The following is a 6,676-nucleotide window of genomic DNA, read 5'->3' on the forward strand; positions in this document are numbered from 1 at the left end:
AAGTTTGAGAACTATGGATATAGACAAAACACTGTACTGTGAGACATAACTTTATCCCAACCACAGGGTAGTTAACTAGGGATAAAGAGAACTGTTTGGTTTCTAGTCTTAGTGGGGTATGAATATGGACAAATTAGTTGACATTTAGAAATCATTTCCAATCTGTAAAATGAGAAGTTTGGATTAGTGTATTGGTGCTTCAAACTTTTTTAAAAAGTGGAATACCTTCTTCCAAAGAAATTTTACTTGAAACATCAACCCTGAAATGTCAGTATGTAAGACATATAAAAACAGAGCTCCAACATCATTAATTATCAGAGAAATGCGAATCAAGACTACAACAAGATACTATCTTACACAAGTCAGAATGGCAATTATTAAGAAATAACAGATGCTGGAGAGGCTGTGGAGAAAAGGAAACACTTATACACTGTTAGTGAGAATGCAAACTAGTTCAGCCACTGTGGAAGGCAGTTTAGAGGTTTCTCAAAGAACTTAAAACAGAACTACCATTTGATCCAGCAGTCCCACTACTGGGTATATATCCAAGAAAAGTGATTCATTCTATCAAAAAGACATGTGGATGTGTATGTTCAACACTACTCACAATAGCAAAGACATGGAATCAACTTATGTGCCCATCAACAGTGGATTGGATAAAGCAAATGTGGTACACATACACCATGGAATATTACACAGCCATAAAAAAGAACAAAATCATGTCCTTTGCAGGAACACGGATGAACCTGGAGACCATTATCCTAAAAACCATATATTATCACTTATAAGTATGAGCTAAATATTGAATACACATAAGCATAAAGATGGGAACAACAGATACTCTGGACTACCAGATGAGGGAGGGAGGGTGGCATGGGCTTAAAAACCACCTGTTGGGTACTATGCTCACTACCTGGTGACAGGGTCATTTGTACCTTGACTTCAGCATCACACCATTTATCCCTGTAACAAACCTGCACATTTACCCCCTTAATCTATAGTAAAAGTTGAAACTATAAAGCAAACAAAACAAAAAAACAGAGCTCTTGGTTGGGCATAGTGGCCCAGTATCTTGTCTTCTTACCTTCCCTGAGGTGGCTTCCCATGTACCACTATGGATCTTTAGGGTTTTAAGAAGTATTGTTTGAGAACCACTGCACTAGAAGACCAGGGTCCTTCTGCAATATGATCTGATACAGCAGGCAGACTTAACCACTATTTACTTGATGATGATGACATTCACATAGACCTGGGATCGCAAACCTTGTGTTCAAGGCCTTGGCTGTACCCCTACTAGCAGGACAACTATGAGCAAATCACATAGTCTTCATGGCCTTACCATCCTCCTGTATTAAATGGCACTGATTCTACTTCTTGTCATACCTGTCTTAAAGGGCTGTTGAGAGGATCAAATGTAATCATGCATGTGAACATTATAAATTTCGAAGTCTTATTTAGTTGAAAAGGACTATTATGGAAGAAATTATCCTTCCAGGTAGTTTTCCTTTGTAACTGGTGCCAAAGATAGGTAGAGATAGAGAATATAAATAGAGTCTGTAGTTTCTCCCTTATCATAGAGGGATGCAAATATAATTTTCCTTTTTAATTAAAAACCTGTTTGCCATGATGAGTCACTTAAGCAGAGACGAGTTAAATAGTTGAATCATTCTACAAAGCTTGTAAAAGTAATGTTTGAGTTATACTATCTAAAGAGATAATTAGTTTTTCTTAACCATTTACTGCCTATACTAATGATTTGAACGTATTTTGGAATATGTTAACCTTAGCTGTTACAGCTGCTTGCATATGCAGAAAAAATGTAGTATAACATTAATTCATATTTATTTAGTTTATTTTCTGTCAGATGGGTCTTCTGGAAGTGACTCATTCATCCATGACCGAGATGCCTGAGAAATACCAAACAGCATGTTTTATGGCTGTATTTTGCCATCAGGGAAGTTATAAATAATTCCTTGTGAAACTTTTGGAAGACAATCTAGTAGGAACACCAAACATAGTCACTACAGTTAGCTAGTAGTCAGGTTTAAGACCTATTTATTTCCAAACCTTCAGGTTGGCAGAGGGTCAAGATAATGTCTGAAGACTGTCATCCAAAGAAACAGATATCTGTCAGTAACTGTCAATGGCCACGTTAAGGTCGCCTGGATCTAGCAACTTTTTGTGAGTGTGTCTCACTTCGCATTTGCTAAATACATTCTTATCACTACCTAGATCTTCAACCTAACACTGTTGTACTCCAGTCAAAACTCTCTGAGTGGGAATCAACACAGACTTGACAAGGATTTGCTTATGACCATCCTATATCTGAATGGAGGGGCTGTCAACATTCCGGAACCTTGGAGCTAGCTAGGAAGACATGGAACAAGCTTCCTGTAAGTGAGCTCATTCACTCATTCAAAAAAGAGACAGATATCCAGAACTTACTATTTATCAGGCACTGTGCTGGCCACAGTGGACAAAACAGGCTAAGATCCATAGAATATGGAGGAATCAGGCAGGCAGGAATTGGGGGTGGGAAGACAAAGAAGCATGGAGGGGAGCAGAGAGTGCTTCCAGCAGAGAGAGCGGCACCTGGAAAGGCCCAGAAAAGAATGAATGTCATGTTCTAAAGACTGAGGAGAGACCATAATAGATAAAGTACAGGGAGCCACAGGGGTAGTGAGGTGAGCTGGTGCCAGGTGCTGGAAGACCTTGTCATCATGGGCTTCCTTTTCCTCATTTGTTTAAGGCTAGGACCAGTGTAGAGCAGTGGTTCTCTCTCTTTTTTTTTTTCCGCAGTTTTGCCTTGTGCCTCGGGGAAGTTGACCCTGTCAGTGTGCATTTCTTTCTTGTTTTTTTTTTTTTTTTTAAATGATAAAATTCTGTGCTCAAATTACTCTGCTGTGATTGTTCCTTCTATCTAAAATGTATGTAAACTGGACAAAATTTAGTTTTCTCAATTGGGATATGAAAACACATACTATGTTTCTCATTTTTTTAATATCAAACAATTTAACTAAACTAAGTCAAACTAAAATATCTCAGAAATTATTTGGCTTAAGTATCCCCATTTTATGGATGAGATTATATAGTTTCAACTTAGTCAACTCTTCAGTTAGGACCATTACAAGCTACAAGTGACCATCCTGAGCCCCTCTATCCTATCGTTATCCTGATAAGGCTTAGTCACTGGGGCCCAAGAGATGTTCAAGGCATGGCAGCCTGCCAAGGTTCTCATTCAACCCAGCAGATGGGTGGCAACACCTCACTTCTCCTTTTTTATTTGGAAAAAAAGAAAGAAAGAGAAAAAAAATGAAGGAGAGGAAGAAAGAGGAAAAGGAAGAGGAAGAGAGAACGGGAGTGTTGCTTTATTGCCCTGGCTAGAATGCAGTCTAAAAATGGGTATTGAAAACTTCTTTTATGCCAATAATTGTGCTTAATAATGGAGACAGGAAAAAATGAGGGAAGAAAATAACAAATAAGTAGCCAACCAATATTTCATTTAAACCTGTGAGTAGGTGTGATGTGGTACTGATAAGAGTGAATATTTTGTGTATTTAAAGTGGAGACTTCTATAAATGTTTATTAAGTTTACTTGTTCCATATCTGAGTTCAAGTCCTGGATATCCTTGTTAATTTTCTGTTTCATTGATCTATCTAATATTGATGTTGAAATCTCCCACTATTATTGTGTGGGAGTCTAAGTCTCTTTATAAGTCTTACGTATCTTGGTGTTCCTGTATTGGGTGCGTATATTTAGGATGGTTAGCTCTTCTTGTTGCATTGATCCTTTTACCATTATGTAATGACCTTCTTTGCCTCTTTTGATCTGTGTTGCTTTAAAATCTATTTTATCAGAGGTGAGAATTGCAACTCCTGCTTTTTACTTATTAATTTATTTTTGCTCTCCATCCCTTTGTTTTGAGTCTTTGTGTATCCTTGCATGTGAGATGGGTCTGGATGCGGCATTCCGATGGGTTTTGGCTGTGTCTTTTGATTGGGGGATTTAGTTGATTTAAATTTAGGATTAATAATAATATATGTGAGTTTATTACTGCCATTTGATGTTAGCTGACTGTTTTGCCCATTAGTTGATGTAAATTCTTCATTATGTTGATGCTCTTTGCTTTTTGGTATATTTTTGGAAAGGCTAATACTGGTTTTTTTTTGTTCTTTTTTTTGGGGGGACGGAGTTTCGCTCTTGTTACCCAGGCTGGAGTGCAATGGCGTGATCTTGGCTCACCGCAACCTCCACCTCCTGGGTTCATAATGCTGGTTGTTTAATGCTTCTTTCAGAAGCTCTTGTAAAGCAGGCCTGGTGGTAATAAAATCTCTGAGTACTTGCTTGTTCATAAAAGATTTTATTTTTCCTTCACTTGTGAAGCTTAGTTTGGCTGGATATGAAATTCTGGGTTGAAAGTTCTTTTCTTTAAGGATGTTGAATATTGGCCCCCACTCTATTCTGGCTTGTAGGGTTTCTGCTGAGGGATCTGTTGTGAGTCTGATAGGCTTCCCTTTGTAATTAACCTGACCTTTCTCTCTTGCTGCCCTTAGTATTTTCTCCTTCATTTCAACCCTGGTGAATCTAACGATTATGTGCCTTGGGGTTGCTCTTCTTGAGGAATATCTTTGGTTCTCAGTATCAGTGGTTCTCAAACTGCTCCATGGAATCCACTGGGGTCCACCTAGGGGCCTCAGAGGCCCTTGGGGACTAGAGGTGGGAAGGGAATGGCCTTGGGATCCAACTTCCACCTCAGTAAGAACAGCTTTGCTGATATCCATTTCAAATGTTGGGGTTCTGAGTAAGATCACATTGGAAGACAGGGCTCCATGGATTAAAAAATGATTGAAAGCCACCAGGTCCCCTCCATCTCTAACATCCTTGGATGGTAGTATTCCATACTACTCCCCTAAGACTATGCTATCTGGGTTACTGGGGTCCTTTGGGTTACTGTCTCCTAAGGAGGAGCACATTCCTGGCCAAAAATACTCAGGGTTGTGTTGCGAGCAAAGGTTCGGGGACTTAATAGCCTGTTTTTCACAGAACTTTCAGAAATGGTGGCTGAAATTTCTACTTTCCCACTTTGACTGTTCATCTCTTCATGTCAGCAGGAGAGAGGACCTTCTGGTAGGCCTCCTACCTGCCTTCACGAGGAGCAAATGTGTTGTGATGCTGAGTCCCTGCCGACTCTGAACACAGCTTTATACTTTCTAGCACCTCCACCTCTAGGCTGAAGGGAGTTAGACGAGCATGGGCAGCAACTTCTCCTAAAGAGAGAGGTCTCTCTCTGACATGTCATTAGAGGCTCAGCAAGTATCGGCAGAATTGTCTGCTTTCTGTTTCTCCCCAGCCCCTTGTCCCCTGGACTGGCTCTCTAGAGCAGCACAGCCTGTTTTAGCTTCTCTCTCACCTGACTCCCCTGAACTTGACTTTTTGCCTCTTTGACCTCTGGGCATTGCCTCAAGAGTAGGCTCCTGGTCTGAAACTCAACCTTTGCTCACATACACATGGAATCTGCAGACCGTCCCTGCACAGATGGATTGAGGCCCTGGCTCCTCTGATGCAGAACAGCTTGGCCATCTGCCCAAACCCTCACAGACAGTGGTCCTAATTTAGGGATTCAGTTTGGACACTACTTGACAGCTTTGCCTTCCCCAGCTGCTCCCAGCTATAGCCACTAGATGCCTTTCAGCAGGAGAAACAGGCCTCCTCATTCCTCCTGTGCATCCTGACATAGGCAGTGCTTTTCAAAGTTTAATGTCAAAAGAATCACATGGGGATCTGGCAAAAATGACAGGTCTGGGCTGGGGCCAGACAGCCTGCATTTCTAGAACATTCCCAGGGGATATCAATGTTCACGAACTCTACTTTGAGTAATAAGAAAGAGAATGTCTATAGACTAGCAACCTCAGCCTTACCTGGAGATGGGATCTGAAATTAGGTTCTTGTTTTTCACTTATTAGTATACATTTATTAAACACTCTTTCTCTCTGTAGCAGTTGCTATGCTGCTAAGACCCATTCTTTGCTTTCAAGGAGCTTATAATCTAACAGAATAATATTTTGAGCCTATATGCTTTCTATAGTTTAATTCTCACAAGATCCCTATAAAATCATGATTAGCCCCATTTTATACATGAGGAAATAGTCTTAGAGAAGTTAAGAGATTTGTGAAAGGTTATACTAATAGGAAATGACAGCCTGGATTCCAATTAATATTGCTCTGGCTCTGGGCCGTCATGCTTTCTAGGATCTCTCATGTACCTTTTTCTTGATATTTTTATGCTGCCCAAATCCACACTGTTGGGTTTCTGCCTTAGTTTCCTTGCCTAACACTTTAGGTGTGGCTTAGGCTGAGCTCTGCTCCAACCCCCTTCCCCCAATCTTGCTAGAGATCAGGGACCCAGCTCTTTCCAGTCTTTCCTCACCTACCCATCCCCTGTGGGGTCTTGCTATCGATAGTCCAGTTGCTTGGAAACACAAACTATTGCTGCATGTTACAAAATACCTTCTAGGAACAAGTCAGAGTTCCCTTCCCTCTATAACTCACCCTCATGGTCCTTTAGTGCTGCACACTCAGCATCAGGCACTTCAAAACATAAATAAGCTAAGTATTAAAAGAAGGAAATGACACTGATTTATGCAGCATTCATTCTCTAGCATCTTAACCCAGGGC

This window comes from Callithrix jacchus, chromosome 10 (genome assembly GCF_049354715.1).
Source record: "Callithrix jacchus isolate 240 chromosome 10, calJac240_pri, whole genome shotgun sequence".
In the NCBI taxonomy this organism is placed as follows: domain Eukaryota; kingdom Metazoa; phylum Chordata; class Mammalia; order Primates; family Cebidae; genus Callithrix; species Callithrix jacchus.